The sequence below is a fragment of the Zonotrichia leucophrys genome, chromosome 1 (assembly GCF_028769735.1).
Source record: "Zonotrichia leucophrys gambelii isolate GWCS_2022_RI chromosome 1, RI_Zleu_2.0, whole genome shotgun sequence".
NCBI lineage: Eukaryota > Metazoa > Chordata > Aves > Passeriformes > Passerellidae > Zonotrichia > Zonotrichia leucophrys.
In genome coordinates, this window is record NC_088169.1 from 30,736,562 (window position 1) to 30,752,654 (window position 16,093).

The 16,093-nt window shown below is 40.8% G+C and overlaps 1 long non-coding RNA gene across 2 annotated transcripts in view; it reads left to right on the top strand.

Annotated features, from left to right (window-relative positions):
* LOC135446584 (uncharacterized) overlaps positions 1 to 6,616 on the top strand; it is a 29,221-nt gene extending 22,605 nt beyond the window's left edge. For both annotated transcript variants that reach the window (XR_010439843.1, XR_010439841.1), the window contains one exon: positions 6,212 to 6,616. This is a non-coding gene — a long non-coding RNA (uncharacterized LOC135446584). The remainder of the gene's footprint in view (positions 1 to 6,211) is intronic.
* Positions 6,617 to 16,093: the final 9,477 nt, after the last annotated feature.

Consider the following 16,093-nt stretch of genomic DNA (forward strand, 5'->3'; position numbering starts at 1 on the left):
AAGATATCCTCAGTTTTACTTCATGGCTTTTAATCAGCTATTGTCAGAGGGCTATAATCTGTGCAGCCCCAGCTTTTTATTTACATATTTATTCTCTAGTGGATCAAACACAACAGATTCAGCAGCTCCCATTTTTCCACCAAAGTTAAGTTTAGAGAAAGCAAAAGCAACTGTAATCTGTACCTTTCAGGTATGAAACACTTCCTCTAAAATTAAAGAGAAAACAGAAAACAAACAAAAAGAACCCCCTTTATCTCTATGCCGAGATAAATCTATCTGTGAAGGTAACACGCGTAATGAGAGAGGAAAAGGTGCCAGTAGACAGGTGTGACCTGGCTTTCATTAGCCATATCTTTATCTAACTGGGTGGAGACACAAAAGAAACAAAATCTTTCCATTTAGCTGTGTCATTATGGGGTGAGGCACCCTGGCTTTGGTGCACTGAAACTCTGACAGTGGGTACAGTCATGCTCTCCCACTCCAGTTGCTACATCTCTTTCCCAGCCTCTCAAATGTCTCCACTTTCCCCAGATTTTCTCATCACTGGAAAGTGGTTATGTGTTCAAAAAGCACACGTGTCTATATCCTTCCAGCACCCCAGGTTTTTAGTGGTACCACAATTCATGGCTCCCATTTTTCCCCTTGTCCCATTTGGTCCTCTGAGATCTGGGCAGTTTGATTCAGAAGGGAAAATGCTGATCTCAGATAGGTACTTGCTACACCCACTGGCTGCAGAAGAATTTGCACCTGCACTACTAAATGATGATTTGCTCAAAGGAATTTAACAGGACAGCTGGTCACATACACAGCCCTGGCTGTGACAGAAAATATGTCCATTAATCGTTTCAGAAAGAGAAAATTTGAAAAAGAGCTTATTTCAGAAAGAGGGAATTTCAGAAAAGGAGCTTGTAGCTCTTTTCAAGGAGCAAATAAAACATTTAGGTGCCCTGCAAGTAAAACCAAATAATTTCATTAACTGCAACTTCTTAGATAGCATAATGGTTTTTCTATTGGTGATTAGAAGCTATTCTGAAAATGCTTCATTAATTTAGCACAAATTACCTGCAGAAATGCAAAGAAAGAAAGACAACGGTGTGCAAGTCACCAGTTGTCAGGAGGAAAGCTTTAGTCTTGCAGCCAAAAAGCATGTTGCTTACTGCTCAACATGAGCTGAGAGTCAAATCCAATAGCTTGCAGACATCACATATTTTGCAAACATCAAATAAAATATCTCACAAAGAAAACATACTTTGAATATTGTTTCAAAATATTTGGATAATACTTTGAAATGTTTCTATTCAAAGACAACTAGGAGTTTTCAGTATTTCACTAGTTCAAATGGGTCAGGTCCAGCGTAAGTATTATTTCTCTCTATTTCTTCCAAAAGAGTACAAAAATTCTAACACTTAATATGCTGTAGCTGGAAACAGCACAAAGGACATAAGGCTTCACTGTGCTATCCAGGGATTAGAACTGGTAAGAGTATTTCACTAGCCTGGTTTTCTAACAGAGTCACAGAGCAGAAATAAGAGAGGCACTTATTGCATGGAGGTTCTGCCTCTCTGAATAAGGGTTTGCTCTCTGAGGAGTAATTTGTGGTGTCAGGGTGAGACCTCACACAGAGGGACATCCATCCCTTACCTGGGTGAGTGCTGGCAGGATCTAAGCCTGGTGCAGCTACTACAACACAGCCTGGCTTGCTGGGTCAGTACCAACAGCTCAGGACACCTTTCTGTGCTGTTGGTGGTACGGTACACAGCTGGGTATACCTATACCTGTGGTGGTTTCTTCACACAGCTTTCTTCCTACAGCTCCCTTAGTGCACCCAGCCTGCTGCAAATGAGTTTTTATGAATCACTTCCTGAAGCTTTCAGGTGTCACAGAAGGGTCACAGTAACAGAAAACAGGAACCATATAACTCACATCACTTTACCTTCACCAGCCCAACAGAGCTGAGAGCCATCCCAAATCCTCCTGCATTGCACAGTCCTCACAGAGCCTGGGGCAAGATGGGCAAAGTGGAGAGGAGTACTCAGGACACAGCTTGTTGCCTGTGTTTGTGTCTAAACTGCCCACTGCAGTGAGAGCTCCTGCACTGACTTTAATGGCACTTTTACATGACTCTGTAGGAGATGTGGGCTAACTGTAAACCCCAGATTACAGCTCTGCAGGGCAGCCTCTCATATCTCCCCCTCCCACCCCATCCCCCCCCAAGAATCTCCCCATATAGCTGATAGTAAGGCTTCTTACCAGTAATGGTATCTGGGCAGCTGCAGCCTAAAGCTAACCCTCTGCTGGCACTCAGGAGGGATTTTCAATAACCTGGAACACAGCTTGATTTTTCTATGTATAAATACTGGATGCAGCAATGTGATTAATGGCATTGTCTCCTGTCATGAGACGGGGAAGTTTGATCCAGAGCCAGTGCTGGGAGGCAAGGGGAGATGAAGATTAGGCAAGGATAAGGATGATTATGGCTCCTTTCCCCTGAGCTTGCAGGTCTCACCTTGCACCACTCAGGTCTCAGGTCTTTTTTTAGGCTTTGCAAGTCATGTTAGTCCAGCCCAGTGTTTGTGGTCAGAGGTGGTGGTACAAGAGATATTACAGAGAGGCACTACAGAGAAAAACCTTCAGGAAATCTCAGTCTCAAGGAAATTGTTTCAGAAACTTTTGATGACCTTTTTTTAACATAGATCAGGCTGCCCACATCTGATCCCACAGAAGAGAAAGAGCATGTCACAGCAGTTGCCTTGAGACAGAGTGTCACACAAGGACTGTCCTTCCCAGACTGGCAATGTGGCATGCCCTCTGGTGAGAAATTGGTGGAATAAAACAGAAAAATCCCCAGATTTTGTAGCCCTCCAGGATTCACCAGCCCACTGTTAGAAGCACTGATATTTTTCCCATTTGGTGGAAGATTGAAGACCAGGCTCTATCTAAGCCCTTCAGCTGAGCTTGCATGGTAGGAGGCTATTTCAGATGTTTATGTGGCTCCCTCCCTGGGACTCTGCATCTCCTTGCTCACTGATCTTTCCCACAGGATCTGCTGAGCCACTGGCTTCTCTGCTGCCAGGTTCTCCACTTTCTGTGTAGAAAGTTGTCAGGTTTCCTTTGCCACAGTCAAGTCTTCCTCTGTTACAAACAACTCCTTTATGTGTCTGCCATGCCAGGAAAATGGCTCCCAGTCCCAGAAATGGCTGGGCCTGGCCTAAAGCTTCTTCTTTGGGCACACTGCTTACTGGTGGTGTGGGGGAAGCTGGAATACAACATGATAAAACTTGTTTGCCAGAGTTGCCAAAGGTGAGTCTGTTTTGCTTCCTTGTTTGCAGCACCTTGACAAGGTCAGGTGGAAGCATCTGGCAATGAGTGACTCACTCAAGGCTGCGTTGTGAGTCAGCACTGCAGGCTGGCAGGGCTCAGGAATGCTGATGGCTGGCTCTCCTGCTTTCCCTGTGGTTGCCCTAGCAAAGTTCTCATCAGTGAGTACAGAATGGAAATATCTCCCATAATGAGGATTTCCCACTGCAATTCTTGGCAAAGCTGAATTGCTGCAGATTTACGAGCTTCCATTCAGATATTCTCTAATTCCTCTTTTGAAACTCCATTACCTCCATCTGTGTTGCCTTTTGCATCTATCAGCCATTTTTACTTGATGGGCTGTTTTTGTGTTTGTTTTGTTTCTTGCAAACTCTGATAGAATTTCGCCAGCTGAATTTTGTAGACTCCTTCATTATTCACATCTTGTGTGCAAACAAATGCAGCCTGTACAAGGAAAAGATACAAATCAGCATAATTTTGTTTTTCTAAGAAAGCAGAGAAGTTCTGAGTTCTACCCAAATCAAAGTGGTTTCATTGCTAAAAGAAGTATTAGCTTACAAAGATGACAGTACTACAGCAAAAGCATTCAGAAACATTGCCCAGAAATTTTCTTCCAGCCCCAGAACTGATTATTTTGCAGCTTTCCTTTCAATGGTGTTCGGTGGCTGTGGGTCAAATTCAGTGAGATGTTGAAGAGTGGCCAAATTTAAACCTTAAATTTTTTCCCCCATAATTAAGGGGAGGGAGTCTTTGCTCACAGGTTAGCAGGGCTTGTTGACAGAGCTTTAAACCAGACTTGAAGGGAGAGTGGGATAATGCCAGGCTTGCCTGTGACAAGCTGTGAGATGACACACCAAGGTTAGAGGGACAGAGTGCTAGCAAGGGCCCTCAGCCCACTGCTCTGAGAGAGTCCCACACCTGGGTCATGGCAATCCCTGGGATCAGTACAGCCTGGGGGGAGAAGGGCTTGAGAGCAACCCTGCAGAGCAGGACTCTGGGTGCTGCTGGGTGAGAGGCTGGAATTGATTTGGCAGTGAGCACCCACAGCCCAGAAAGCCAAACATGTCCTGGGCTGCATCCAGAGCAGCGTGGGCAGCAGGGCCAGGGAGGGGATTCTGCTCCTCTGCTCTGCTCTGCTCTGGTGAGAGCCCACCAGGAATGCTGCATCCAGCTCTGGGGTGCCCAGCACAGGGAGGACGTGGACCTGTAGGAATAGGTCCAAAGGAGGGCCACCAAGATGATCAGAGGGCTGGAGCACCTCTCTTAAGAAGAAATTATGAGAGAGTTGGGGTTGTGCTGCCTGGAGAAGAGAAAGCTTCAGTGAGACCTTATTACAGCCTTTCAGTACTTAAAGAGGGCCTACAAGAAAGATGGAGACAAATCTTTTAGGCTTGTTGCACAGGACAAGAGGTCAAGACCTTAAACTAAAATGGGATATATTTAGACTAGATTTAAGGAAGAAGAAATTTTTTACAATTAAGGTGCTGAAACATTGGAACAGGTTGCTCAGAGAGGAAGCAGAAGCTCTATCATTGGAAATATTCAAGGTCAAGTTGGATGGGGCTTTGGGCAACCTGATCTGGTTGAAGATGCCCTGACTCATTGCAGGGGGGTTAGACTAGACGACCTTTAAAGGTCTCTTCCATCTTAAACTATTCTGTGATTCTACAATTCTGTTGGTACTCCTGAAGGCCTCCATGTTCCCTCCAGAGTGATCAAAGACAGTTTGCAGAGGGCCAGTGGGTAATAATTTTGTCTTTACAGATCATGTGGTATGGGCAAGATGGATGAATAAGTGTGTAGGCAGACATCCTCACAAAGGAGCACCATCCAGGACCATTCTCAGCCTGTTGGGCTAGAAGAGATGGAGTTTAGTCCATGCCTGTTGTATTCAACCACCTTAACTTCTTAAGCACTGGGAAGAGGGCCTTGATTGTGCTAGCTGCTAAATCGCTTGGAATAGCATTAGTCACCATGGGCCAAACCCTCGGGCCAGCACCTTCCAGCAAATGAGGTGTGTTGACCACCAGGGGCCAGCAGCTGGGAGACTCCCTGTCACTAATTGATACAGGAGGAGGGGAAATTCCACTAAACAGTAGTCTCAGTTATGCACTAGCATGTACTCAGGGCTTGGGCTTATACTCATCCCTTCCTTAGAGGTTAGTGCCTTCTCCTCCGCACCAGCTCAATTGCTTGCACCATTTGAGGACTAAACTGGATCATTTCTCTGAGAGCACTGATCACAATGAGCACATGTGATAGCACACCCAAAAGGGCAGTGACCTGAAGTGTGATGGTGCAGGTGAGGGCTGAAGCAGAGGGGTAAATTTCACAGGGTCAGTCAAATATTGTACTTTTCTTAAAAAAAATCTTTATTTAGTTACTGCCTATTTTCAGCAGAACATGAAGGATTTGGACCATTCATCTGGCAAGTTACATATTTGTTTGTTTATGAGAGATGCTGACATCTAGAATAAAAGAAAAAAAATTCTGTGGTCACTTTTGAATTACAGTTGTCTGGTAATATGACTTTTCTGAAGATTTTTTGTCATCAAATTTTAAATTGTACAAATATTCTTGGTCATTTTAGATTATGTGAATTTTTTTACTTTGGATTGTGTCAACTTTAAACCCCCTTGACAAAGAAGACAAAGAATATACTTTTTTTTTTTTTTTTCAGTTCACAGCAGAAAATTCTGATCACAAAAGTCCCATTCCAGAATCTTTTAGCCAGATTTAACCAGGAATTGTAAAAGGGGATTTCTTTCAAAGCAGAGCAAATGCAATAGAGTTCTTGTCATGTGTTCTTACAGAAAATGTTATTTATGATAACTGCCTGGAAAAACAATGTCATTTAATGGTTGTGGGAGTCAGCCTGTTTCCCATTTTACAGGCTTTTGCCAGCTCTTGTCTACACCAAAGCAACGTCAGGCACATGAGTGAGAAGTCATGAGCTCCCAGGAAATTCCAGCAAGTGCAGAAGGCTGCAATATTTCATCTCTCCTGCACAGACAAGGACTAGTACCCTCTGAGTGTTTTCCTACGGGGCTGACTCCAGCCAAGCCTGTTGTCTCCAAAGCACTCAGTAGCCTGGGTCCCAAACTCATCTGAAGTTCCTGTGTGATGCCCAGCTTTGCTCCTCACTTGGCAGAGAACTTCCCATAATGGCATATCCCATCTTAGGAGCAATGAGCTCCCCTGGAAACTATGAACATTACAAGCCTGCTTCTTTTGTGCCAAGTGCAAGACCTCTGCTTTAAGCCTCACTTTTTTCTACTTTTTTTTTCATGGCTGTCAATAAAACACACTACCTGTAACACTAAGGTGTGGTGACAAAGCTTTTTCCACGTGTGCCTGCATATGTCAATGCATATTACCAAAAGACACCAGCAAAGGTAACCACTTACGCTCTGAAAATTGTTTAGCACAGCAAGGATAAACCATTCAGGAATGTTAAGAGAGTTTTAGATTGTTACCTAAAAGGGAAGTGTTCTTTTCTCTATTATTTTAAAACTCTGAGCATCTGGCCCAGTCCTATAGAGATTCACAAAATACATCCTCATATTAACCCTACCATTAAAGGGGAACGAGCAGTTCTGATAATTGATCATAGAATCATCAGGGCCTTGTGTTTGTTGAATTAATTTCCCCTATTCAAAGCTGTAGAATCATGTAGGTTCTGTTCTGTAGGTGGATGGGCTTTCATTATTGTAGCAAAGGAACATAGGTCAGCAAAGTTTTTTATTAAAAAAAAAAAAAATACATCCTGCTCCTTGATTTTATGTTTGTACTGTATATTTTTCCTCCAGGTCTCAGAAGACAAGCATTGACTGGAGCCACAGATATAGCAGAAGACACTGTTCCTAGGATGGGGATTCCTCTGCACCAGTTACTTTAATCAGCCAGTTTGAGCTAGAGATATACATCTATATATGCATAGGTAAGGGACAAGCAGAGCAAAAAAGTCATAAATCTTTACATTTCAAGAACTCCATTTTGCTTTGAGCAAGCAAAATGACAGTCAAGAGACATTCCCTTCAAATAATATTTGAGCAATGACCACCATGCAGAAAGATGAACTTCATAATTACAAAGATAAACAGTGATATAAAAGGCAGAGAGGAATGTGCAGAAGAGCAACAGAAATATTTTTTTCCAGAGGTAATTCTGTCCTCAAATTGTTATGCTCTCAGCTGTACAACCTGTGTTTCACAACATGTAATGTTTCATGACCAAAAGGGGATAAATTTTATTCAGATCCCTTCCACACCTACATTGAAAAGGAAGTAAACATTGTGCCATCATTAAGCAGCTTAGTAAAGCTTGGGCTCTGTGGATGAAGAAGGATTGGCAGGAGATGTCATTACATGTCAGGCTCAAGTCTGTCAGTCTTACACCACGATTGCTGTACAGGGCCAATCTCCTCTGGCACAGCAGGGGTTACCAGACTTCTCCTCCACTTAACACAAAAACAGCCTAAGACTAAAGAAACCAGTTGAGGAATAAATGCCCTGGCAGAAAGATACTGAAGGTCAAATTCTGAGCCTAGTCTATAGCTCTATTGTATTTGGATATCAAAGCAGATAGCTGAAGTATGCATGAGTGTGCATTCATTCACTAATAAGGGGTTACTGTGGTACATTTTCTCATGATCCCTTTTTTCTCCTCAGCTCAGTATTTTCACCCATGGTGAGGTCCCCAGAAAGGTTACTGCTGTGGAATGAATAAAGTTGCACTTAGATAATGATGTGGAATGAATAAAGTTGCACTTAGATAATGATGACTAGGATTTTCAAAGAACTCAGATTCTGTATGGGCTCATACATGGAACAATCCAAATTTTGCTGAGACCTCGCTCAGAAGTACTGGCTGAACCCAGCCTCTAAGAGTTGCTGTATACCAAGGAAAGGAGAACTACAAGGGCCTGATGAAAAGCCCATGGCAAGTCCCAGTTGATTCAGAATATCAGAAGGTAGTGTAAGCCCTGTGACAAAAAGCTGCTTTGCATTGGCTCTGCAGGGTGAGTAGCAGCACCACCGATGTGGCAAACACGGAAACTGGCACAGCCTGGGCACTGTGTCCCCCCTGCTTCACAGGCACTTGGGCCATTGCTTCTGGAGAAATGCACAAGTAGGTTGTTCTTCTCCAAGCTACAGAGCTTGTGGTTAAACCACACTAAGCTGAAAATGTAAAAACCTCTCAAGGCTGCAAAATGCACTGTTTCACTGTCACATGTAGAATTAGGAACAATATTTATGAGGGCTGAACAGAAAAAAATCGGGTGTTGTGTGTGCTGATTATTTCTGTACTTCAACAGAAGTTCCCAGGTCCTTATGCTTCAGGCATTTCTGCTAGAGCTGAGAGCAAGTCTTCTAGATCTGTGTCAAGCTGCAGAAGCTACTTTAAGAGCTCAAGCAGATTTTCCTGGTTTTAACCAAACCTGGATATTGTGCCTAATAGACAACATCACCTCTCTATTTACCCAGGTATTTTTAATTTATTAGAAGCAGTCACTACGTTATTAGGTGCTTTATAATTAAAACAGGCAAAAGAACAGGATTAACTGGCAGAACATGAGCAACTACCTACCCAACAAAAACAAACAGGACAAAATACCACATTTAATAATAATACTAATAATGAAAATTACTTTGGGTTTAACATGCACATCTTACTTCCCAACCTTTTATGAAAGGGTTAAGGGTTTTTAGCATGTGTTAAGAGTTAACACATTTGGTTTCAGAAAACTGAAAAAACTTTGCCATACACATGCACAAATTGTCTTAATTTATTTCAACCTAGCAGACAGTGAATGCTGATATTAATATGTTCATCCATCCCTTATTTGAGGTTCTTCCTAAATCCTTTGACTCCTCCCTGAAGGTGATAATTCACTCTTTAAGAGTTATGTCTTATTGCATTCATTTTTGCAGCAGCAAGAAGAAAACTGAATCAATCAAACCTGCACAGAGTAACATTAAGCACTGTAACTCTTTATAAACCTCATTTTTGAAGTAGAATTTGGCCCAAAGAAAGCTAGCATTTCAATAATAATTAATCACAACATTTAAAAGAAACCACTTTTTTTTTGTATAGTTCTAAAACTATGCTCAATTGCTCACCTGAAATAAGAACTGTAGATACTGTTTTGTGCTTTGCCTGTTAAAATACGACATTGCTCTGGCCATTGCTTGTACTCTTTTAACCCACTTAAGGAGGTGATATACAGGGAATAACACTATAAAACTTTGTCAAAGGCATCTGGTGTGTTTAAATGCAGTGTTTCAATGTTTTGACTGACCATGGGTAGCCTGCTGTTAATAGGATTTGCTCAGGAGAACCCTTAGTGGAGGTTCTTGTTAATTCCCAGCCAGGCTTCAGCAGCTAGTGTGAAAGGAGGTTTCATCTTGATATGATTTTCTTGCATTCACCTGCTTAACTAACCTGGAACTGTTCATGAGGGAGGGCAGCTGAAGGAAGCCACAAGATAAAATAGGAGAGAGAGGGGAAAGAAGTAATTTGGATGGCAAGGCGTGTTGAGGGTTTCAGAGATGGAAGATTCTTTCAGAAAAAGTGGGTTGAATATGCCCCTTTACCAAGGCCTCCAATTAAAATTGAAATGAAAGAACCTATGAAAGTGAGCCAAAGATCAGAGAAGAAAGACTTGTGAATATTGACCTCAGTAGAGAAGCAGGGGCTCACCTGCAGGCTCCTCAGTGGTCCCTGAGATGTTCAGCTGCTGGAGTGCCATGGTCCTGGCTCCTGGCCCTCTGTGCCTCCCCACCCAGAGAGGGAAAAACAAGAGGTGCAGATGCATCCCTTCCAGCTCTCGTGCCAGCAGAGAGACAGGTCATGGCTGGAGCTCCTTCCATTGAGCATTTCCACATGGGTAAAGAGTAACTGTATGGAAAACAGCATTTAGCATTTAGTTATGAGAAACAGATATTGCACAGGCAAGTAATGCCACAAGAAGGGTTTTATTTATGGGTTTTTTCTTGCTCACTACATTTCTACACTGACTGTAGCTATAGCTGTGACAGTAACCTGCCATTAAGATGCAAGCTCTAGAAAAATGTTCTGTACTTTCCAAAATTTGTAAAGAAATGACTGTGCGTATCTTTGCACAATACTTATTGTATTTTTGCAATTTACGCAGAGATTTCTTAACTAATTGCATCCTTAGGTACACTAATGCCTATAAATGATGTGAGTGATAAAATAATTCCAGGGTAACTTCTACAAACAAAATGTTTGACATCTGTTTTGTAGCTAAGAAAATTGGAAAAAGACAAGATGACAGCTGCAGAAGCATAAAAAAGTATGTCATAAAATTGTGTGATATTCATATAGATCACTTGACTGTGATGGCAAATTAAATCATGCTGTTTTCCAAGATTCACTCATAGTCAAAACTGTATATCTTCTTAAACAAAAGCTTTGTGCATTCCTAACAATATGTTAGCATCTCTTTCAATTATGAAAACTACTAAAGATTTGATTCAAAGATATTTTTCCCTGTGGCCATTAAGGCTTCAAATTATGGAAAACATTTCTGATTCTAACTTATTGTTGCACAGTTGAAAGGGGAATAATCCATTGTCTTCTTGATTATTTTCAAGACAATGGTGAAAATACATTATAAATATCTGAAAAAAAATTTGGCAAATTGCAGAAACATCACAGAATCTTGTTAAATACTGTTTCTGTCAAGAATCAGATTAAAGGGAAAACTAATTTAAAGTACTATAGGTTAATTATATTTTTAAGTTTTTAAATTTTAAACAGTTATAAAAATGTTATTAAAAATAATCCAAGGATATATTGAAAATATTAAAACAGATAAGAAACCTTTGTGATTTCTGAGGGCAACTAGGATGGCATATGAGAGAAAAATATCCAAGGTACATTTTCTAAAATGTCTCTTAAATGCCTCTTGAAACTAAATTTTGGTCTAAATTTTCCCCAGTCATTCTATCTTCCCTAATGTTTGCACTACCACTGGCTGCAGTAGCAATGAGGATGCCAGACTGGAGTCACTGTTTATTAAAACTGGTTCCACGTTTAACATTCAGCACAAATGTCAGTCAAAAGTAAAGGGCAAAACCCTTCTCCATACTCTGAAGTGCTCTCCATATTCTCTGTGCTTTTCAGGTAGACTCCTGCTTAGTAACTAAGCAACCACATCCTCCATCTCTAACTCACACATTTTGATCCTACCAGAGGATTTGCTTTGGCAAAGTTTACATTGAATCAATTGTAGATCTGCAGTTCAAGACTGAAATGTGCTTGTTATAAAATCATGAATTAAATACTTCAGAGAATAACTGGAGGTCTGCAGATCATCCAATTTATGAATATTGTAATCCACATTGATATTTTCAGTTGGGAATGTATATTCTACAATAAATCAATAAAAGTGAATTTAAGCCCCATATATCTTTTGGCCTATATTGATACCATTTTTCTAAATTAACAAGTTGAGTGTGAATGCTTATTGTCCCACTGACTATAATATTGCCTAGGTGTGCTTTGCTTTATCCTCAAGGATCGTAACATTTAGTTTGAATAAGTAATCAAAACAAAGCCAATAGAAAATTCTGAACCTCCTTTTGGAAGTGCAACATTTGAATGAAATGTCTGCCTCCCATGAGTAAGTCACATGGACATTCTCACAGAGAAGTATTCTGCTAGTAATGCTCACATGATGGCATATTCATAGAAAACAAACATAAAAGGATTTCAGCCACAGTTCAATGGAAGTTCCCTTTCGAATGCAAATGGATATTTAGGATATGTGCTCAGTCTGCTCTAGTCTTTGCTCATGCAAAACTCTAACATTATCAACCAGAGGGCCTTGTTACAAATAGCACACAGTTGAAATAAGAAGCTTGCAGAGGTGGAAATGTTTTATGTAAGCCGTCTGAGGAGCACTTAGCAGTAAGGAAAGTATTTGTAAGGGTGAGAAATGATGGAGTAGTTCAAGATGAGGATCACAAATTAGGACCATGAATGAAGGATGTTGATGGGTCCAGAGCCCCTCTATGGCTGGTCACAATCCAATCATCCCAGAGCTCCTCCGTGTCAGTGCAAAGGGGCCAGAGCTCACAAGTTCCTCAAAGGGGAATTTCAAATCCAGTTTTTCACAAAGGTTGATTTTGTAATTTATTCCAATGAAAACAGAGAATATCAATTGGTATAGCAGACATCTTGTCGTCCTAAACCATATCAGTCTAATCTAACTAACTAAATTGAGGAAAAGAAACACTCTCTCATTTTACCAGAGCAATTGTTTCCAACGTTTATCAGCCATGTGTTTGCTGCTAGCTTCAGATCCAGCACAATCTGTGTGGGCATTCAGTATCTGTACCTAGACTAGCTATATGAACTGGCCCAAGTGAAAGATTTCTCTTTATAAAGTTTGCCTTGGCTGAGTCTGTACTCTGCTACAGCCAGAGCAACACTACTGCCAGCAACATAAATTAACCTTCTACTTATTTGAACAAAAGCCAAGCATAGACAAGTCACAAATGCTTCAGATGCAATTAAAAAAAAGACCATGCAGCCATCATGGAATCAGTGAGGTGGTCAAGGATGTCTGGAGGTCATCTGATTCACCTCCTTGATCAAAGAGGGGTCCTGGTGGATCTGAACTGTTCAGATGGGTCTTGGTACTTCAGGTTTCACTGTTCCTACAGTGGTTAGGCTTATTAAGTCTGTTAGGGTGTTTTTTCTCTCTCTTGAATTTATTGGTAACCTGAGATAAAATGTTATATGAAAATGTCAGTTATGTAACTATAAGCAAGGCATAAATCACACTATCTCCTACTGTTTTCTAGTCTGAAGGATAAAACAAGATTTATAAAAGAATAATAGGAATACAGAACTGTATGCAGTTTTAATCATATCACCCCTGACACTACATGCATATAATGTTTCTCTGATGTACCATTTGGCCTAAGATATTCAAAAGGTGAGAAGATAAAACTACATCAATTGTGCAAAATATGCTTTACCCTCAAAAATTACTGAGGCAGGATTTCTATTTGTTACAATAAAATTGCATTTCAGAGGAGTTAACTGTTAACTACATTGTCATTTAATTATGTCAAACACTAATGCTGAATCTTTCAACAAGTACTTTCAAGAAAATTATTAGTTAATATAGCTATTTAAGTGAAACATTTTCACCTTTTGTTTTAATAAAGAAGAAAGAAAGAAAGAACCTCTTTTCACAGTAACGTCTGTATTTATTTTTGTGGAGGAGGGTGATGTTTTTCTCTCTTTTCAAGACTTTTGTGGTTGGACTTTACTGTGAATACATTTGAAAGCTGCCCTTAATGCCATTCCTTACTTCAGAACTAATTGCTTCATTGTGTAAACATTCCTGACACACAAATAAAATCAAGGGTCTTTTGCATGTCATCTGCAAACCAGGCACAGGAGCTAATGGAAGAGCTGCTGTTTCTAGCCTCGGAGATAGATGGACCTTTTTTGCGTGACTCACCACTGCTTTTATTGTAGAGAATTTTTTTCTGTTCAAATTACTCTAGCATGCAAACCTAGCATCACTATTTCAGAGTTTATAGCACAGCTGTTTATAATAGATTGTCCTATTAAACAGAAAGTTAACTCCAGTACGCATCCAAAATGTAGAAAACAAAACAAAACCACAAAAATAATGTATCAGGGAAGCATCATAAAATGATATCTCTACTTGGAGGAGCAAGCACCACATCTGCCAAGCAGAAATGAAGCAGTTGCTTTCTCCTGCAAGCATTACCTCAGCCTCTTCTGGACAGATAGGCTTTTATCCATATCTCCATCTTCATGAGTCACTGTATAAACTGTTTGGCTGCCCTAAGCTGGACTCAAGAGCGAGAAATACAAAGAGCAGGTGTCAGCACACAGCGGGAAGCCAGCGCTCAGCTCCACAGTCACCTTCCTGGAGGCACTGCCCCACCAGGAGGGCAGTGACCAGCAGGGTCCTTGGCAAGTGCCACACCAGAGCCTCTCCTGACCAGAGGGACACAGCTCCTCAGACAGACCCTGCCACCAGGCGTGGCTGGACCAAAAGCAGTCAAGGAATTCATGGTTTATCTCGGTTAAAAGCAGAGCAGTAGATGGCACTGCCCTGGGCAGCACCTGGAATTAACGACGTGGCAACAGGCAGTTAAGTGTTTCAGCTACTGTGTGGAGGAGATTTTCACCCAGCCTCTCCACCAGACACTCCAAAACCAGGTGATCTGAGGTGATCTGAGGTGAGTGAAGGACTGAGTGATTGTCAGTGATTGTCTCCCATCTCAAGTCACCAGGCCTTAAGTATTTCTAATGGTTTCACATCTTTCAAGAGATCTTAGTCATGCAATGATTGCATTGTTTGAATCAGTTTATTCTAGTCATGACAGGACACATCCCAATTTACATATTATTTTGTGTTCCCAGCTCTCTCATTAATGCTTAATGCCTCAATTCAGCCATCAATCCCCACTCAGCAGAACGATTCAGCTAAGTACATATTTAAATTTAAGCACATTCTTAAATGCTTTGCTGAAATGAAGCAGTCTTACAAACATGCTGACATGCTTTGCTGAATTGGATTTTCATACATACAAGAATTCACATGCTGTAGGCACTTGGGAGAGGAGCCTTCCTCTTCCTCATGTGCATTCATGTCCCAGTGCCTGGCTTGTGAAGGACACAGCATTCTGTAATGTTAAAGCATTGGGTTTGTTTGATTCTTTCAAGCGATCTATTTCAAACTAAAGTTTAAAAGGTAACTATGATTAAAGATCTCTGCTCATAGTAAACTGGTCACATTTAGGTAATGCCTGATCATTGACATTATTCAGATCTCAAAGGAGGGGAAAAGGAGTAAACTTTCACACAGATGTAATTTTGTCTCTGGTAGGCCAACTAGTAGAGATAAACAAACAAACAAACAAAAAACAAAAAAAACCAAACAAATGCCAAACTAATAAAATCTACTGACACAGTACATGAAATGTACTGACATTTGATTTCTCAAACTGGGATATTTGCCTTTGTCCAATGGAATTCTTTCAACTTTTTGTATGGAAAAGTTAATAATACGTTGCTCCAGGATTCAGTTTGGCAGGTGTGAGGGAAGGATTCTTATTTTTGACTTTCCTTTTCAAGCTCTTTTACCCATTCCTTCCTACATGAGAATGAATATACCCTCCAGCAGCTGTAGGGGAAACATACAATTCCTATAGACACGTGTTTATTGCTGCTAGTAGTGGTGGAAGCTGTAGTAGACTCACTTGCTTTAATGACTGTTTCATACATACTTTTGCTTAAGTATTAAAAAATCTTATAAAGCACTTGTTTTTAAAACTGTAAATATCTGAGAGATGTTAGCACTTGCCTTTACAAGACAACTGTCACCAGCAAGAGCTCTTACATAATCTGTTTACCTTACAAGGCATCCAAATCTCCCAAGGTATCCAAATCTTTTCTTGAATATGGGATGGAGGAGCTGAGGGCAGACAGTAATCTGAACGGGCAATTTTGTGCTAAAGACACTCCTTACAACGTTTTGGAGATTACCTCAAAGTTTGGTTTAAATTTGTCCTAGTTATGGGTGAAAGTCAGAGGAAGGAAGCTTTTTTTTGTACACCTTTTAATTAGTTCAACCATACTCCTAATTTTATTCCAAATCTTTTTTCAGTCAAAGTGCATGTTCATTATATACTCTGTAATTTTATGCAAGGAGTATGTCCATGACAGCAATAAAGAGCTTTGCAGCTTTCAGCTT